The following is a 19,610-nucleotide window of genomic DNA, read 5'->3' on the forward strand; positions in this document are numbered from 1 at the left end:
TGCAGACAAAAGTTTACTTTACAAAAAAGCATGAAATGGGAAATATTCATTGTCAAACCTGAAGGTAAGAGAGGTGGAAGCAAGTTTAGAAGGAGGACATAAAGCAAAGTCTATGTTAAATTGATAGTGTTGTAGATCAGTTGGAAAAAATTTGATGAATAGAGAAAAAGTACTACAGCTGATTCCAAGACCTATTTTGTTAGAAGCAAGGAACTTCTCAACTGTGCCGAAACCCGGGATTGAACCAGGGACCTTTAGATCTTCAGTCTAACGCTCTGCCAACTGAGCTATTTCCACCTTCTGATAGCTGGGGTCTTCATACTTTCATTTGAACCATTTAACAAAATAGATGCAGGACCTGGATTTTTAACCTCATATGGTAGAGATATGTTTTAAGGAGTCCTGTATCATTCCCAAGTTAACTGGTGCAATGGGTAAATAGCATTTTTGGGATCCAGGTTAGGTAGTTGTTTTTTTAACTCTGAATGGACTAGCACTATATTACCCAGATATATTTGGCATGAGTAGGTAAGCAATGTCATCTGACTACTGACATCTGTGTTCAAGGGGAAGTGGAATGTGATGCAGACAAGAGTTTACTTTACAAAAAAGCATGAAATGGGAAATATTCATTGTCAAACCTGAAGGTAAGAGAGGTGGAAGCAAGTTTAGAAGGAGGACATAAAGCAAAGTCTATGTTAAATTGATTGTGTTGTAGATCAGTTGGAAAAAATTTGATGAATAGAGAAAAAGTACTACAGCTGATTCCAAGACCTATTTTGTTAGAAGCAAGGAACCTCCCAACTGTGCCGAAACCCGGGATTGAACCAGGGACCTTTAGATTTTCAGTCTAACGCTCTCCCAACTGAGCAATTTCGGCCTTCTGATAGCTGGGGTCTTCATACTTTAATTTGAACCATTTAACAAAATAGATGCAGGACCTTGATTTTTAACCTCATATGGTAGAGATATGTTTTAAGGAGTCCTGTATCATTCCGCAGTTAACTGGTGCAATGGGTAAATAGCATTTTTGGGATCCAGGTTAGGTAGTTGTTTTTTTAACTCTGAATGGACTAGCACTATATTACCCAGATATATTTGGCATGAGTAGGTAAGCAATGTCAACTGACTACTGACATCTGTGTTCAAGGGGAAGTGGAATGTGATGCAGACAAGAGTTTACTTTACTAAAAAGGACGAAATGGGAAACATTCATAGTCAAACCTGAAGGCAAGATAGGTGGAAGAAAGTTTAAAAGGAGGACAGAAAGCAACGTCTATGTTGAATTGATCATTTTGTAGATCAGTTGATAAAAATGTTGATAGAGAAAAAAGTACTACAGCTGATTCCAAGACTTACTTTGTGAGAAACAAGGAACCTCTCAACAGTGCCGAAACCCAGGATTTAACCAGGGACCTTTAGATCTTCAGTCTAACGCTCTACCAACTGAGCTATTTCGGCCTGCTGCTAGCTGTAGTCTTCATACTTTGATTTGAACCATTTAACTAAATGGATGCATGACCTGGATATTTGAACTTATATGTTAGAGATATGTTTTAAGGAGTCCTGTATCATTCAGCAGTTAACTGGTGCAATGGGTAAATAATATTTTTGGGATCCAGGTTAGGTCTTTTTTTTTTTTTAACTCCGAATGGACTAGCAATATATTACCCAGACGTATTTGGCATGAGTAGGTAAGCAATGTCATCTGACTACTGACATCTGTGTTCAAGGGGCAGTGGATGGTAATGCAGACAAGAGTTTACTTTACAAAAAAGCATGAAATGGGAAATATTAATTGTCAAACCTGAAGGTAAGAGAGGTGGAAGCAAGTTTAGAAGGAGGACATAAAGCAAAGTCTATGTTAAATTGATTGTGTTGTAGATCAGTTGGAAAAAATTTGATGAATAGAGAAAAAGTATTACAGCTGATTGCAAGACCTATTTTGTAGAAACAAGGAACCTCTCAACTGTGCCGAAACCCAGGATTGAACCAGGGACCTTTAGATCTACAGTCTAACGCTCTCCCAACTGAGCTATTTCAGCCTGCTTCTAGCTATGGTCTTCATACTTTAATTTAAACCATTTAACAAAATAGATGCAGGACCTGGATTTTTAACCTCATATGGTAGAGATATGTTTTAAGGAGTCCTGTATCATTCTGCAGTTAACTGGTGCAATGGGTAAATAGCATTTTTGGGATCCAGGTTAGGTAGTTGTTTTTTTTAACTCTGAATGGACTAGCACTATATTACCCAGATATATTTGGCATGAGTAGGTAAGCAATGTCATCTGACTACTGACATCTGTGTTCAAGGGGAAGTGGAAGGTAATGCAGACAAGAGTTTACTTTACAGAAAAGCATGAAATGGGAAATATTCATTGTCAAACCTGAAGGTAAGAGAGGTGGAAGCAAGTTTAGAAGGAGGACATAAAGCAAAGTCTATGTTAAATTGATTGTGTTGTAGATCAGTTGGAAAAAATTTGATGAATAGAGAAAAAGTACTACAGCTGATACCAAGACCTATTTTGTTAGAAGCAAGGAACCTCCCAACTGTGCCGAAACCCGGGATTGAACCAGGGACCTTTAGATCTTCAGTCTAACGCTCTCCCAACTGAGCTATTTCGGCCTTCTGATAGCTGGGGTCTTCATACTTTAATTTGAACCATTTAACAAAATAGATGCAGGACCTTGATTTTTAACCTCATATGGTAGAGATATGTTTGAAGGAGTCCTGTATCATTCCGCAGTTAACTGGTGCAATGGGTAAATAGCATTTTTGGGATCCAGGTTAGGTAGTTGTTTTTTTTAACTCTGAATGGACTAGCACTATATTACCCAGATATATTTGGCATGAGTAGGTAAGCAATGTCATCTGACTACTGACATCTGTGTTCAAGGGGAAGTGGAATGTGATGCAGACAAGAGTTTACTTTACTAAAAAGGACGAAATGGGAAACATTCATAGTCAAACCTGAAGGCAAGATAGGTGGAAGAAAGTTTAAAAGGAGGACAGAAAGCAACGTCTATGTTGAATTGATCATTTTGTAGATCAGTTGATAAAAATGTTGATAGAGAAAAAAGTACTACAGCTGATTCCAAGACTTACTTTGTGAGAAACAAGGAACCTCTCAACAGTGCCGAAACCCAGGATTTAACCAGGGACCTTTAGATCTTCAGTCTAACGCTCTACCAACTGAGCTATTTCGGCCTGCTGCTAGCTGTAGTCTTCATACTTTGATTTGAACCATTTAACTAAATGGATGCATGACCTGGATATTTGAACTTATATGTTAGAGATATGTTTTAAGGAGTCCTGTATCATTCAGCAGTTAACTGGTGCAATGGGTAAATAATATTTTTGGGATCCAGGTTAGGTCTTTTTTTTTTTTTAACTCCGAATGGACTAGCAATATATTACCCAGACGTATTTGGCATGAGTAGGTAAGCAATGTCATCTGACTACTGACATCTGTGTTCAAGGGGCAGTGGATGGTAATGCAGACAAGAGTTTACTTTACAAAAAAGCATGAAATGGGAAATATTAATTGTCAAACCTGAAGGTAAGAGAGGTGGAAGCAAGTTTAGAAGGAGGACATAAAGCAAAGTCTATGTTAAATTGATTGTGTTGTAGATCAGTTGGAAAAAATTTGATGAATAGAGAAAAAGTATTACAGCTGATTGCAAGACCTATTTTGTAGAAACAAGGAACCTCTCAACTGTGCCGAAACCCAGGATTGAACCAGGGACCTTTAGATCTACAGTCTAACGCTCTCCCAACTGAGCTATTTCAGCCTGCTTCTAGCTATGGTCTTCATACTTTAATTTAAACCATTTAACAAAATAGATGCAGGACCTGGATTTTTAACCTCATATGGTAGAGATATGTTTTAAGGAGTCCTGTATCATTCTGCAGTTAACTGGTGCAATGGGTAAATAGCATTTTTGGGATCCAGGTTAGGTAGTTGTTTTTTTTAACTCTGAATGGACTAGCACTATATTACCCAGATATATTTGGCATGAGTAGGTAAGCAATGTCATCTGACTACTGACATCTGTGTTCAAGGGGAAGTGGAAGGTAATGCAGACAAGAGTTTACTTTACAGAAAAGCATGAAATGGGAAATATTCATTGTCAAACCTGAAGGTAAGAGAGGTGGAAGCAAGTTTAGAAGGAGGACATAAAGCAAAGTCTATGTTAAATTGATTGTGTTGTAGATCAGTTGGAAAAAATTTGATGAATAGAGAAAAAGTACTACAGCTGATACCAAGACCTATTTTGTTAGAAGCAAGGAACCTCCCAACTGTGCCGAAACCCGGGATTGAACCAGGGACCTTTAGATCTTCAGTCTAACGCTCTCCCAACTGAGCTATTTCGGCCTTCTGATAGCTGGGGTCTTCATACTTTAATTTGAACCATTTAACAAAATAGATGCAGGACCTTGATTTTTAACCTCATATGGTAGAGATATGTTTGAAGGAGTCCTGTATCATTCCGCAGTTAACTGGTGCAATGGGTAAATAGCATTTTTGGGATCCAGGTTAGGTAGTTGTTTTTTTTAACTCTGAATGGACTAGCACTATATTACCCAGATATATTTGGCATGAGTAGGTAAGCAATGTCATCTGACTACTGACATCTGTGTTCAAGGGGAAGTGGAATGTGATGCAGACAAGAGTTTACTTTACTAAAAAGGACGAAATGGGAAACATTCATAGTCAAACCTGAAGGCAAGATAGGTGGAAGAAAGTTTAAAAGGAGGACAGAAAGCAACGTCTATGTTGAATTGATCATTTTGTAGATCAGTTGATAAAAATGTTGATAGAGAAAAAAGTACTACAGCTGATTCCAAGACTTACTTTGTGAGAAAGAAGGAACCTCTCAACAGTGCCGAAACCCAGGATTTAACCAGGGACCTTTAGATCTTCAGTCTAACGCTCTCCCAACTGAGCTATTTCGGCCTGCTGCTAGCTGTAGTCTTCATACTTTGATTTGAACCATTTAACTAAATGGATGCATGACCTGGATATTTGAACTTATATGTTAGAGATATGTTTTAAGGAGTCCTGTATCATTCAGCAGTTAACTGGTGCAATGGGTAAATAATATTTTTGGGATCCAGGTTAGGTCATTTTTTTTTTAACTCCGAATGGACTAGCACTATATTACCCAGACGTATTTGGCATGAGTAGGTAAGCAATGTCATCTGACTACTGACATCTGTGTTCAAGGGGAAGTGGAAGGTAATGCAGACAAAAGTTTACTTTACAAAAAAGCATGAAATAGGAAATATTCATTGTCAAACCTGAAGGTAAGAGAGGTGGAAGCAAGTTTAGAAGGAGGACATAAAGCAAAGTCTATGTTAAATTGATTGTGTTGTAGATCAGTTGGAAAAAATTTGATGAATAGAGAAAAAGTACTACAGCTGATTCCAAGACCTATTTTGTTAGAAGCAAGGAACCTCTCAACTGTGCCGAAACCCGGGATTGAACCAGGGACCTTTAGCTCTTCAGTCTAACGCTCTCCCAACTGAGCTATTTCGGCCTGCTTATAGCTGTGGTCTTCATACTTTAATTTAAACCATTTAACAAAATAGATGCAGGACCTGGATTTTTAACCTCATGTGGTAGACATATGTTTTAATGAGTCCTCTATCATTCCGCAATTAACTGGTGCAATGGGTAAATAGCATTTTTGGGATCCAGGTTAGGTAGTTGTTTTTTTTAACTCTGAATGGACTAGCACTATATTACCCATATATATCTGGCATGAGTAGGTAAGCAATGTCATCTGACTACTGACATCTGTGTTCAAGGGGAAGTGGAAGGTAATGCAGACAAGAGTCTACTTTACAAAAAAGGACGAAATGGGAAACATTCATAGTCAAACCTGAAGGCAAGATAGGTGGAAGAAAGTTTAAAAGGAGGACAGAAAGCAAAGTCTATGTTGAATTGATCATTTTGTAGATCAGTTGATAAAAATGTTGATAGAGAAAAAAGTACTACAGCTGATTCCAAGACCTATTTTGTTAGAAGCAAGGAACCTCTCAACTGTGCCGAAACCCGGGATTGAACCAGGGACCTTTAGATCTCCAGTCTAACGCTCTCCCAACTGAGCTATTTCAGCATGTTAATATCTGTTGTCTTCATACTTTAATTTAAACCATTTAACAAAATAGATGCAGGACCTGGAGTTTTAACCTCATATGGTAGAGATATGTTTTAAGGAGTCCTGTATCATTCCGCAATTAACTGGTGCAATGGGTAAATAGCATTTTTGGGATCCAGGTTAGGTAGTTGTTTTTTGTAACGCTGAATGGACTTGCACTATATTACCCAGATATATTTGGCATGAGTAGGTAAGCAATGTCATCTGACTGCTGACATCTGTGTTCAAGGGGAAGTGGAAGGTAATGCAGACAAGAGTTTACTTTACAAAAAAGCATGAAATGGGAAATATTCATTGTCAAACCTGAAGGTAAGATAGGTGGAAGCAAGTTTAGAAGGAGGACATAAAGTAAAGTCTATGTTAAATTGATTGTGTTGTAGATCAGTTGGAAAAAATTTGATGAATAGACAAAAAGTACTACAGCTGATTCCAAGACCTATGTTGTTAGAAGCAAGGAACCTCTCAACTGTGCCGAAACCTGGGATTGAACCAGGGACCTTTAGATCTTCAGTCTAACACTCTCCCAACTGAGCTATTTCGGCCTGCTGCTAGCTGTACCCTTCATACTTTGATTTGAACCATTTAACTAAATAGATGCATGACCTGGATATTTGACCTTATATGTTAGAGATATGTTTTAAGGAGTCCTGTATCATTCAGCAGTTAACTGGTGCAATGGGTAAATAATATTTTTGGGATCCAGGTTAGGTCATTTGTTTTTTTTTTTTTACTCCGAATGGACTAGCACTATATTACCGAGACGTATTTGGCATGAGTAGGTAAGCAATGTCATCTGACTACTGACATCTGTGTTCAAGGCGAAGTGGAAGGTAATGCAGACAAGAGTTTACTTTACAAAAAAGCATGAAATGGGAAATATTCATTGTCAAACCTGAAGGTAAGAGAGGTGGAAGCAAGTTTAGAAGGAGGACATAAAGAAAAGTCTATGTTAAATTGATTGTGTTGTAGATCAGTTGTAAAAAATTCGATGAATAGAGAAAAAGTACTACAGCTGATTCCAAGACCTATTTTGTTAGAAGCAAGGAACCTCTCAACTGTGCCGAAACCCGGGATTGAACCAGGGACCTTTAGATCTTCAGTCTAACGCTCTCCCAACTGAGCTATTTCAGCCTTCTGATAGCTGGCGTCTTCATACTTTAATTTGAACCATTTAACAAAATAGATGCAGGACCTGGATTTTTAACCTCATATGGTAGAGATATGTTTTAAGAAGTCCTGTATCATTCCGCAGTTAACTGGTGCAATGGGTAAATAGCATTTTTGGGATCCAGGCTAGGTAGTTGTTTTTTTAACTCTGAATGGACTAGCACTATATTACCCAGATATATTTGGCATGAGTAGGTAAGCAATGTCATCTGACTACTGACATCTGTGTTCAAGGGGAAGTGGAATGTGATGCAGACAAGAGTTTACTTTACAAAAAAGGACGAAATGGGAAACATTCATAGTCAAACCTGAAGGCAAGATAGGTGGAAGAAAGTTTAAAAGGAGGACAGAAAGCAAAGTCTATGTTGAATTGATCATTTTGTAGATCAGTTGATAAAAATGTTGATAGAGAAAAAAGTACTACAGCTGGTTCCAAGACCTATTTTGTTAGAAGCAAGGAACCTCTCAACTGTGCCGAAACCCGGGACCTTTAGATCTTCAGTCTAACGCTATCCCAACTGAGCTATTTCGGCCTGTTAATATCTGTGGTCTTCATACTTTAATTTAAACCATTTAACAAAATAGATGCAGGACCTGGAAATTTAACCTCATATGGTAGAGATATGTTTTAAGGAGTCCTGTATCATTCCGCAATTAACTGGTGCAATGGGTAAATAGCATTTTTGGGATCCAGGTTAGGTAGTTGTTTTTTAACTCTGAATGGACTAGCACTATATTACCCAGATATATTTGGCATGAGTAGGTAAGCAATGTCATCTGACTACTGACATCTGTGTTCAAGGGGAAGTGGAAGGTAATGCAGACAAGAGTTTACTTTACAAAAAAGCATGAAATGGGAAATATTCATTGTCAAACCTGAAGGTAAGATAGGTGGAAGCAAGTTTAGAAGGAGGACATAAAGCAAAGTCTATGTTAAATTGATTGTGTTGCAGATCAGTTGGAAAAAATTTGATGAATAGAGAAAAAGTACTACAGCTGATTCCAAGACCTATTTTGTTAGAAGCAAGGAACCTCTCAACTGTGCCGAAACCCAGGATTGAACCAGGGATCTTTAGATCTTCAGTCTAACGCTCTACCAAATGAGCTATTTCGGCCTGCTGCTAGCTTTAGTCTTCATACTTTCATTTGAACCATTTAACTAAATAGATGCATGCCCTGGATATTTGACCTTATATGTTAGAGATATGTTTTAAGGAGTCCTGTATCATTCAGCAGTTAACTGGTGCAATGGGTAAATAATATTTTTGGGATCCAGGTTAGGTCATTTTTTTTTTAACTCCGAATGGACTAGCACTATAATACCCAGACGTATTTGGCATGAGTAGGTAAGCAATGTCATCTGACTACTGACATCTGTGTTCAATGGGAAGTGGAAGGTAATGCAGACAAGAGTTTACTTTACAAAAAAGCATGAAATGGGAAATATTCATTGTCAAACCTGAAGGTAAGAGAGGTGGAAGCAAGTTTAGAAGGAGGACATAAAGCAAAGTCTATGTTAAATTGATTGTGTTGTAGATCAGTTGGAAAAAATTTGATGAATAGAGAAAAAGTACTACCGCTGATTCCAAGACCTATTTTGTTAGAAGCAAGGAACCTCTCAACTGTGCCGAAACCCGGAATTGAACCAGGGACCTTTAGATCTTCAGTCTAACGCTCTCCCAACTGAGCTATTTCGGCCTTCTGATAGCTGTGGTCTTCATACTTTAATTTGAACCATTTAACAAAATAGATGCAGGACCTTGATTTTTAACCTCATATGGTAGAGATATGTTTTAAGGAGTCCTGTATCATTCCACAGTTAACTGGTGCAATGGGTAAATAGCATTTTTGGGATCCAGGTTAGGTAGTTGTTTTTTTAACTCTGAATGGACTAGCACTATATTACCCAGATATATTTGGCATGAGTAGGTAAGCAATGTCATCTGATTACTGACATCTGTGTTCAAGGGGAAGTGGAATGTGATGCAGACAAGAGTTTACTTTACTAAAAAGGACGAAATGGGAAACATTCATAGTCAAACCTGAAGGCAAGATAGGTGGAAGAAAGTTTAAAAGGAGGACAGAAAGCAACGTCTATGTTGAATTGATCATTTTGTAGATCAGTTGATAAAAATGTTGATAGAGAAAAAAGTACTACAGCTGATTCCAAGACTTACTTTGTGAGAAACAAGGAACCTCTCAACAGTGCCGAAACCCGGGATTTAACCAGGGACCTTTAGATCTTCAGTCTAACGCTCTCCCAACTGAGCTATTTCGGCCTCCTGCTAGCTGTAGTCTTCATACTTTGATTTGAACCATTTAACTAAATGGATGCATGACCTGGATATTTGAACTTATATGTTAGAGATATGTTTTAAGGAGTCCTGTATCATTCAGCAGTTAACTGGTGCAATGGGTCAATCAATCAATCAATCAATCAGTGACACTTATAGAGCGCGCTACATACCCGTAGGGTCTCAAGGCGCTGGGTGGGGGGGGGGGGGATGCCGCTACTGCACGAACAGCCAGGTCTTCAGCTTCTTCCTGAAGGAGAGGTGGTCTTGGGTCAGGCGCAGGTCGGTCGGGAGGGAGTTCCAGGTCTTGGCGGCCAGGTAGGAGAAGGACCTTCCTCCTGTAGTCGCTCTTCGGATGCGGGGGACGGCGGCGAGGGCGTGGTTGGCTGATCGGAGGTGGCGTTTGGGAGCGTAGAAGTTGATCCGGCTGTTGAGGTAGCTCGGGCCTTGGTCGTGTAGGGCTTTGTGTGCGTGGGTGAGGAGGCGGAAGGTGATTCTTTTGTTGACAGGGAGCCAGTGAAGGTCTCTCAGATGTCCGGTGATGTGGCTGGTTCGTGGGATGTCGAGGATGAGTCTGGCTGAGGCGTTCTGGATCCGCTGGAGTCTCTTCTGGAGCTTGGCGGTGGTACCGGCGTAGAGGGCGTTGCCGTAGTCCAGTCGGCTGGTGACGAGGGCCTGGGTGACGGTCTTCCTGGTCTCGGTGGGGATCCACCGGAAGATCTTCCGTAGCATGCGTAGGATGTTGAAGCACGCCGAGGAGACGTTGTTGACTTGCCTGGTCATGGAGAAGGAGGAGTCCAGGATGAAGCCCAGGTTGCGTGCATGGTCTGTCGGTTTGGGTGCGGTGCCCAGGGCGGGAGGCCACCAGGAGTCATCCCAGGCGGAGGGGGAAGAGCCCAGGATGAGGACCTCCGTCTTGTCAGAGTTCAGTTTCAGGCGGCTGGTCGTCATCCACTCGGCTACCTCTTTCATCCCTTCGTGCAGGTTGGCTCTGGCGGAGGCGGGGTCGTTGGTCAGGGAGAGGATCAGCTGGGTGTCGTCGGCGTAGGAGATTATGCTGAGGTTGTGTTTGCGTACGATGGCCGCGAGGGGGCTCATGTAGACGTTGAAGAGGGTTGGGCTCAGCGAGGATCCTTGGGGTACGCCGCAGATGACTTCGGAGGCCTCTGACTTGTACGGTGGTAGGCGGACTCTCTGTGTTCTTCCGTCGAGGAAGGAGATGATCCATTCCAGTGCCTTGTCCTGGATTCCGATGTTGCTGAGGCGCTGTACTAGGGTGCGGTGGCAGACCGTGTCGAATGCCGCGGAGAGGTCTAGGAGGATGAGGGCCTCTGTTTCTCCATTGTCCATCAGGGCTCGGATGTCATCGGTGGCGGCGGTGAGGGCGGTCTCGGTGCTGTGATTGGCTCGGAAGCCGGACTGTGAGGGGTCGAGGGATCCGTTCGTCTCGAGGAAGCGGCCATCTGCTTGTTGACGGTCTTCTCGATGACTTTGGCTGGAAACGGGAGGAGCGAGATGGGGCGGTAGTTCTTGAGTTCGGTGGGGTCCGCTGTTGGTTTCTTGAGTAGAGCGCTGAGTTCGGCGTGTTTCCAGCTCTCAGGGAAGGTGGCGGTGTCGAAGGATGTGTTGATGATGTCTCGCAGGTGGGGTGCGATGACAGCGTCAGCCTTGTTGAAGACGTGGTGAGGGCAGGGGTCGGTCGGTGATCCGGAGTAGATGGAGTTCATCGTGCGGATGGTGTCTTCGGTGCTGATCGGGGTCCAGGCGTGGAGGGTGGTGGTGGGGGGTGATTGTTCGGTCATGGTGTGCGTTGGTTGGTTGTTGAAGCTGTTGTGTATGTCCGCGATCTTGTTGTGGAAGTATGAAGCGAGGGAGTTGCAGAGGTCTTGCGATGGGGTGATGTCGTTGTTTCCTGCGCTGGGGTTGGAAAGCTCTTTCACGATGTTGAAGAGTTCCTTGCAGTTGTGTGCGTTGTTGTCCAACCGTTCCTTGAATGCTGTTTTCTTGGCGGCGCGGATCAGCTGGTGGTGCTTCCGGGTGGCAAGCTTGAAGGAGGTTCTGTTGTTCGGTGTAGGTTCCCTTCTCCAGACTTTCTCGAGGGCTCGGCAGTTCTTCTTGGAGCTCTTGAGTTCGTCGGTGAACCACGGGGCTTTCTTGCTGCCGGGTCTGCTGGGCGGGGTCCTCAGCGGGGCGAGCTCGTCCGCGCAGATGCTGATCCACTTCGTGAGGTTGTCGGCGGCCTGGCTAGGGTCCGCTGAGCTGGCAGGAGGGTGCTGACTCAGGGAGGTGGCGAGCTGGTCAGCTGTGATCTTGTTCCAGCTTCTGCGGGCGGCCTGTTGCTGGTGGTGGTGGGTCATCGTTCTCTTGAAGGTAAAGTGGACGCAGCTGTGGTCCGTCCATTGAAGCTCTGTGGCGTGGCTGAAGTCGATGTCTGTGCTGGAAGAGAAGACTGCGTCGAGTGTGTGTCCGGCGAAATGGGTGGGGGTGGACACCAGTTGCTTGAGTCCCAGGTTGGCGAGGTTGTCCAGCAGGGTGGTGGTGTTGCGGTCGTTGTTGTTCTCCAGGTGGAAGTTGAGGTCCCCCAGGAGGATGTAGTCAGAGGAGGGGAGGGCCAGCGGGCTGACGAAGTCGGCGATGTCCTCGCTGAATTGTGTGCGTGGTCCAGGGGGTCGGTAGATCAGGGTGCCTCTGAGGGTGGTGTTCGGGTTGGTGTGGATCTGGAAATGCAGGTGTTCGGCGGTGGTCAGGGTGTTGTCGGTGCTGGTCGTGAGACGGATGGTGTTCTTGTGGATGATGGCGATGCCTCCTCCCATCTGGTTGGCGTTGCGGTCCCTCCGGACGATCTTGTAGCGCTCTGGGATAGCGATGGCGATGTCGGGAGCTGAAGAGGCGTTCATCCAGGTCTCCGTGAGGAAGGCAACGTCAGGGGCTGTGGCGTCTAGGAGGTTCCAGAGTTCGATGGTGTGTCTGTGGACGGAGCGGGTGTTGAGCAGGATGCACTTGAGGTGGGTGCTGCTGGTGTTCGACTTGGCGGGTGCTGGTGCGAGGCAGGTCCGGATGCAGGAGAATTTGCAGGCGTGGCAGCTGAAAGGTCCGTGGGTACGTTGTGGAGTGGCTTGATGGCATTCTGGGAGTTGGCCGGTGTTGAGTGCGATGAGGGTGGCGGCGGAGTACGTCAGGCGGATAGGTCGGGGTCTTCGTGGGCCAGGGGTCCTGGCGCTGGGCGCGGTCCGGTCGCGGACGGGCGCAGACGGGCTTACCTTTGGCGCACCTTCGGCGCACAATCGGCGCGCCCGCTGCCTGTGACCGCTGCGCGTTTGCACGGACGCCATTTAAGGCGAAGTGCGCGGGTGGGCGGAGCAGCTGGGAGGCAGGAGCGGGGAGGGAACAGAAGAGAAAAGGGGCGGGGCAAATGGCAGCGGCGGGGAGGGAGAGCGGAGGGCGGCGAGGTAGGCGGGCAAACAGGAAGGAGACAAACACGGCACAGAGGTAACAATCAATTAAGCAGGCACAAATGGAGGGCAAAACAGGAAGAAAAACAGCACAAAATATACAGGCACAAATGGCGGGCAAAACAGAGGAAAAACAGCTAAACAAACGATCATACGGCACAAAAAGAAAACAAGCACAAATTTAGGGCAAAAACCGGCGAAAACCAAAGGGGAGCGACCAAGGCGGCAGCGAGGCCGGCGCTGAGGCAGAGGCAGGCAATGGGGCACACGCAGCAGCTGGTGGCCGTGCGGCGCGGGGGTGTCCCACAAGTGGGTAAATAATATTTTTGGGATCCAGGTTAGGTCATTTTTTTTTTTTAACTCCGAATGGACTAGCACTATATTACCCAGACGTATTTGGCATGAGTAGGTAAGCAATGTCATCTGACTACTGACATCTGTGTTCAAGGGGAAGTGGAAGGTAATGCAGACAAAAGTTTACTTTACAAAAAAGCATGAAATGGGAAATATTCATTGTCAAACCTGAAGGTAAGAGAGGTGGAAGCAAGTTTAGAAGGAGGACATAAAGCAAAGTCTATGTTAAATTGATAGTGTTGTAGATCAGTTGGAAAAAATTTGATGAATAGAGAAAAAGTACTACAGCTGATTCCAAGACCTATTTTGTTAGAAGCAAGGAACTTCTCAACTGTGCCGAAACCCGGGATTGAACCAGGGACCTTTAGATCTTCAGTCTAACGCTCTGCCAACTGAGCTATTTCCACCTTCTGATAGCTGGGGTCTTCATACTTTCATTTGAACCATTTAACAAAATAGATGCAGGACCTGGATTTTTAACCTCATATGGTAGAGATATGTTTTAAGGAGTCCTGTATCATTCCCAAGTTAACTGGTGCAATGGGTAAATAGCATTTTTGGGATCCAGGTTAGGTAGTTGTTTTTTTAACTCTGAATGGACTAGCACTATATTACCCAGATATATTTGGCATGAGTAGGTAAGCAATGTCATCTGACTACTGACATCTGTGTTCAAGGGGAAGTGGAATGTGATGCAGACAAGAGTTTACTTTACAAAAAAGCATGAAATGGGAAATATTCATTGTCAAACCTGAAGGTAAGAGAGGTGGAAGCAAGTTTAGAAGGAGGACATAAAGCAAAGTCTATGTTAAATTGATTGTGTTGTAGATCAGTTGGAAAAAATTTGATGAATAGAGAAAAAGTACTACAGCTGATTCCAAGACCTATTTTGTTAGAAGCAAGGAACCTCCCAACTGTGCCGAAACCCGGGATTGAACCAGGGACCTTTAGATTTTCAGTCTAACGCTCTCCCAACTGAGCTATTTCGGCCTTCTGATAGCTGGGGTCTTCATACTTTAATTTGAACCATTTAACAAAATAGATGCAGGACCTTGATTTTTAACCTCATATGGTAGAGATATGTTTTAAGGAGTCCTGTATCATTCCGCAGTTAACTGGTGCAATGGGTAAATAGCATTTTTGGGATCCAGGTTAGGTAGTTGTTTTTTTAACTCTGAATGGACTAGCACTATATTACCCAGATATATTTGGCATGAGTAGGTAAGCAATGTCAACTGACTACTGACATCTGTGTTCAAGGGGAAGTGGAATGTGATGCAGACAAGAGTTTACTTTACTAAAAAGGACGAAATGGGAAACATTCATAGTCAAACCTGAAGGCAAGATAGGTGGAAGAAAGTTTAAAAGGAGGACAGAAAGCAACGTCTATGTTGAATTGATCATTTTGTAGATCAGTTGATAAAAATGTTGATAGAGAAAAAAGTACTACAGCTGATTCCAAGACTTACTTTGTGAGAAACAAGGAACCTCTCAACAGTGCCGAAACCCAGGATTTAACCAGGGACCTTTAGATCTTCAGTCTAACGCTCTACCAACTGAGCTATTTCGGCCTGCTGCTAGCTGTAGTCTTCATACTTTGATTTGAACCATTTAACTAAATGGATGCATGACCTGGATATTTGAACTTATATGTTAGAGATATGTTTTAAGGAGTCCTGTATCATTCAGCAGTTAACTGGTGCAATGGGTAAATAATATTTTTGGGATCCAGGTTAGGTCTTTTTTTTTTTTTAACTCCGAATGGACTAGCAATATATTACCCAGACGTATTTGGCATGAGTAGGTAAGCAATGTCATCTGACTACTGACATCTGTGTTCAAGGGGCAGTGGATGGTAATGCAGACAAGAGTTTACTTTACAAAAAAGCATGAAATGGGAAATATTAATTGTCAAACCTGAAGGTAAGAGAGGTGGAAGCAAGTTTAGAAGGAGGACATAAAGCAAAGTCTATGTTAAATTGATTGTGTTGTAGATCAGTTGGAAAAAATTTGATGAATAGAGAAAAAGTATTACAGCTGATTGCAAGACCTATTTTGTAGAAACAAGGAACCTCTCAACTGTGCCGAAACCCAGGATTGAACCAGGGACCTTTAGATCTACAGTCTAACGCTCTCCCAACTGAGCTATTTCAGCCTGCTTCTAGCTATGGTCTTCATACTTTAATTTAAACCATTTAACAAAATAGATGCAGGACCTGGATTTTTAACCTCATATGGTAGAGATATGTTTTAAGGAGTCCTGTATCATTCTGCAGTTAACTGGTGCAATGGGTAAATAGCATTTTTGGGATCCAGGTTAGGTAGTTGTTTTTTTTAACTCTGAATGGACTAGCACTATATTACCCAGATATATTTGGCATGAGTAGGTAAGCAATGTCATCTGACTACTGACATCTGTGTTCAAGGGGAAGTGGAAGGTAATGCAGACAAGAGTTTACTTTACAAAAAAGCATGAAATGGGAAATATTCATTGTCAAACCTGAAGGTAAGAGAGGTGGAAGCAAGTTTAGAAGGAGGACATAAAGCAAAGCCTATGTTAAATTGATTGTGTTGTAGATCAGTTGGAAAAAATTTGATGAATAGAGAAACAGTACTACAGCTGATTCCAAGACCTATTTTGTTAGAAGCAAGGAACCTCTCAACTGTGCCGAAACCCGGGATTGACCAGGGACCTTTAGATGTTCAGTCTAATGCTCTCCCAACTGAGCTATTTCGGCCTTCTGATAGCTGGGGTCTTCATACTTTAATTTGAACCATTTAACAAAATAGATGCAGGACCTTGATTTTTAACCTCATATGGTAGAGATATGTTTTAAGGAGTCCTGTATCATTCCCCAGTTAACTGGTGCAACGGGTAAATAGCATTTTCGGGATCCAGGTTAGGTAGTTGTTTTTTTAACTCTGAATGGACTAGCACTATATTACCCAGATATATTTGGCATGAGTAGGTAAGCAATGTCATCTGACTACTGACATCTGTGTTCAAGGGGAAGTGGAATGTGATGCAGACAAGAGTTTACTTTACAAAAAAGGACGAAATGGGAAACATTCATAGTCAAACCTGAAGGCAAGATAGGTGGAAGAAAGTTTAAAAGGAGGACAGAAAGCAAAGTCTATGTTGAATTGATCATTTTGTAGATCAGTTGATAAAAATGTTGATAGAGAAAAAAGTACTACAGCTGATTCCAAGACTTATTTTGTGAGAAGCAAGGAACCTCTCAACAGTGCCTAAAACCGGGATTGAACCAGGGACCTTTAGATCTTCAGTCTAACGCTCTTCCAACTGTGCTATTTCTGCCTCCTGCTAGCTGTTGTCTTCATACTTTGATTTGAACCATTTAACAAAATAGATGCATGACCTGGATATTTGACCTTATAGGTTAGAGATATGTTTTAAGGAGTCCTGTATCATTCAGCAGTTAACTGGTGCAATGGGTAAATACTATTTTTGGGATCCAGGTTAGGTCATTTTTTTTTTAACTCCGAATGGACTAGCACTATATTACCCAGACGTATTTTGCTTGAGTAGGTAAGCAATGTCATCTGACCACTGACATCTGTGTTCAAGGGGAAGTGGAAGGTAATGCAGACCAGAGTTTACTTTACAAAAAAGCATGACATGGGAAACATTCATAGCCAAACCTGAAGGCAAGAGAGGTGGAAGCAAGTCTAGAAGGAGGACAGAAAGCAAAGTCTATGTTAAATTGATTGTGGTGTAGATCAGTTGGAAAAAATTTGATGAATACAGAAAAAAGGGCTACAGCTGATTCCAAGACCTATTTTGTTAGAAGCAAAGAACCTCTCAACAGTGCCGAAACCCGGGATCTAACCAGGGACCTTTAGATCTTAAGTCTAACACTCTCCCAACTGGGCTATTTCGGCCTGCTGATATCTGTGGTCTTCATACTTTAATTTGAACCATTTAACAAAATAGATGCAGGACCTGGATTTTTAACCTCATATGGTAGAGATATGTTTTAAGGAGTCCTGTATCATTCCCCAGTTAACTGGTGCAATGGGTAAATAGCATTTTTGAGATCCAGGTTAGGTAGTTGTTTTTTTTAACTCTGAATGGACTAGCACTATATTACCCAGATATATTTGGCATGAGTAGGTAAGCAATGTCATCTGACTACTGACATCTGTGTTCAAGGGGAAGTGGAATGTGATGCAGACAAGAGTTTACTTTACAAAAAAGGACGAAATGGGAAACATTCATAGTCAAACCTGAAGGCAAGATAGGTGGAAGAAAGTTTAAAAGGAGGACAGAAAGCAAAGTCTATGTTGAATTGGTCATTTTGTAGATCAGTTGATAAAAATGTTGATAGAGAAAAAAGTACTACAGCTGATTCCAAGACCTATTTTGTTAGAAGCAAGGAACCTCTCAACTGTGCCGAAACCCGGGATTGAACCAGGGACCTTTAGATCTTCAGTCTAACGCTCTCCCAACTTAGCTATTTCTGCCTGCTTATAGCTGTGGTCTTCATACTTTAATTTAAACCATTTAACAAAATAAATGCAGGACCTGGATTTTTAACCTCATATGGTAGAGATATGTTTTAAGGAGTCCTGTATCATTCCGCAATTAACCGGTGCAATAGGTAAATAGCATTTTTGGGATCCAGGTTAGGTAGTTGTTTTTTTAACTCTGAATGGACTAGCACTATATTACCCCAATATATTTGGCATGAGTAGGTAAGCAATGTCATCTGACTACTGACATCTGTGTTCAAGGGGAAGTGGAAGGTAATGCAGACAAGAGTTTACTTTACAAAAAAGCATGAAATGGGAAATATTCATTGTCAAACCTGAAGGTAAGAGAGGTGGAAGCAAGTTTAGAAGGAGGATATAAAGCAAAGTCTATGTTAAATTGATTGTGTTGTAGATCAGTTGGAAAAAATTTGATGGATAGAGAAAAAGTACTACAGGTGATTCCAAGACCTATTTTGTTAGAAGCAAGGAACCTCTCAACTGTGCCGAAACCCGGGATAGAACCAGGGACCTTTAGATCTTCAGTCTAACACTCTCCCAACTGAGCTATTTCGGCCTTCTGATAGCTGGGGTCTTCATACTTTAATTTGAACCATTTAACAAAATAGATGCAGGACCTGGATTTTTAACCTCATATGGTAGAGATATGTTTTAAGGAGTCCTGTATCATTCCGCAGTTAACTGGTGCAATGGGTAAATAGCATTTTTGGGATCCAGGCTAGGTAGTTGTTTTTTTAACTCTGAATGGACTAGCACTATATTACCCAGATATATTTGGCATGAGTAGGTAAGCAATGTCATCTGACTACTGACATCTGTGTTCAAGGGGAAGTGGAATGTGATGCAGACAAGAGTTTACTTTACAAAAAAGGACGAAATGGGAAACATTCATAGTCAAACCTGAAGGCAAGATAGGTGGAAGAAAGTTCAAAAGGAGGACAGAAAGCAAAGTCTATGTTGAATTGATCATTTTGTAGATCAGTTGATAAAAATGTTGATAGAGAAAAAAGTACTACAGCTTATTCCAAGACTTACTTAGTGAGAAAGAAGGAACCTCTCAACAGTGCCGAAACCCAGGATTTAACCAGGGACCTTTAGATCTTCAGTCTAACGCTCTCCCAACTGAGCTATTTCGGCCTGCTGCTAGCTGTAGTCTTCATACTTTGATTTGAACCATTTAACTAAATGGATGCATGACCTGGATATTTGAACTTATATGTTAGAGATATGTTTTAAGGAGTCCTGTATCATTCAGCAGTTAACTTGTGCAATGGGTAAATAATATTTTTGGGATCCAGGTTAGGTCATTTTTTTTTTAACTCCGAATGGACTAGCACTATATTACCCAGACGTATTTGGCATGAGTAGGTAAGCAATGTCATCTGACTACTGACATCTGTGTTCAAGGGGAAGTGGAAGGTAATGCAGACAAAAGTTTACTTTACAAAAAAGCATGAAATAGGAAATATTCATTGTCAATCCTGAATGTAAGAGAGGTGGAAGCAAGTTTAGAAGGAGGACATAAAGCAAAGTCTATGTTAAATTGATTGTGTTGTAGATCAGTTGGAAAAAATTTGATGAATAGAGAAAAAGTACTACAGCTGATTCCAAGACCTATTTTGTTAGAAGCAAGGAACCTCTCAACTGTGCCGAAACCTGGGAT

At 42.1% G+C, this 19,610-nt stretch overlaps 10 non-coding genes across 10 annotated transcripts; all 10 read right to left on the bottom strand.

Annotated features, from left to right (window-relative positions):
* Positions 1-1,972: 1,972 nt before the first annotated feature.
* Positions 1,973-2,045, bottom strand: TRNAY-GUA (transfer RNA tyrosine (anticodon GUA)). Its single transcript has one exon. It is a non-coding gene; the product is annotated as a tRNA-Tyr (tRNA).
* Positions 2,046-2,556: 511 nt separating this feature from the next.
* TRNAF-GAA (transfer RNA phenylalanine (anticodon GAA)) lies at positions 2,557-2,629 on the bottom strand. Its single transcript has one exon. It is a non-coding gene; the product is annotated as a tRNA-Phe (tRNA).
* Positions 2,630-3,722: 1,093 nt separating this feature from the next.
* Positions 3,723-3,795, bottom strand: TRNAY-GUA (transfer RNA tyrosine (anticodon GUA)). Its single transcript has one exon. It is a non-coding gene; the product is annotated as a tRNA-Tyr (tRNA).
* A 511-nt stretch (positions 3,796-4,306) lies between these two features.
* On the bottom strand, positions 4,307-4,379 carry TRNAF-GAA (transfer RNA phenylalanine (anticodon GAA)). The gene has a single exon. It is a non-coding gene; the product is annotated as a tRNA-Phe (tRNA).
* A 1,674-nt stretch (positions 4,380-6,053) lies between these two features.
* TRNAS-GGA (transfer RNA serine (anticodon GGA)) lies at positions 6,054-6,126 on the bottom strand. The gene has a single exon. It is a non-coding gene; the product is annotated as a tRNA-Ser (tRNA).
* Positions 6,127-6,637: 511 nt separating this feature from the next.
* TRNAF-GAA (transfer RNA phenylalanine (anticodon GAA)) lies at positions 6,638-6,710 on the bottom strand. Its single transcript has one exon. It is a non-coding gene; the product is annotated as a tRNA-Phe (tRNA).
* Positions 6,711-8,960: 2,250 nt separating this feature from the next.
* Positions 8,961-9,033, bottom strand: TRNAF-GAA (transfer RNA phenylalanine (anticodon GAA)). The gene has a single exon. It is a non-coding gene; the product is annotated as a tRNA-Phe (tRNA).
* A 5,319-nt stretch (positions 9,034-14,352) lies between these two features.
* On the bottom strand, positions 14,353-14,425 carry TRNAF-GAA (transfer RNA phenylalanine (anticodon GAA)). The gene has a single exon. It is a non-coding gene; the product is annotated as a tRNA-Phe (tRNA).
* A 1,092-nt stretch (positions 14,426-15,517) lies between these two features.
* Positions 15,518-15,590, bottom strand: TRNAY-GUA (transfer RNA tyrosine (anticodon GUA)). The gene has a single exon. It is a non-coding gene; the product is annotated as a tRNA-Tyr (tRNA).
* A 1,675-nt stretch (positions 15,591-17,265) lies between these two features.
* Positions 17,266-17,338, bottom strand: TRNAL-UAA (transfer RNA leucine (anticodon UAA)). Its single transcript has one exon. It is a non-coding gene; the product is annotated as a tRNA-Leu (tRNA).
* Positions 17,339-19,610: the final 2,272 nt, after the last annotated feature.

The sequence above is a fragment of the Lissotriton vulgaris genome, chromosome 8 (assembly GCF_964263255.1).
Source record: "Lissotriton vulgaris chromosome 8, aLisVul1.2, whole genome shotgun sequence".
NCBI classification, from domain to species: Eukaryota; Metazoa; Chordata; class Amphibia; order Caudata; family Salamandridae; genus Lissotriton; species Lissotriton vulgaris.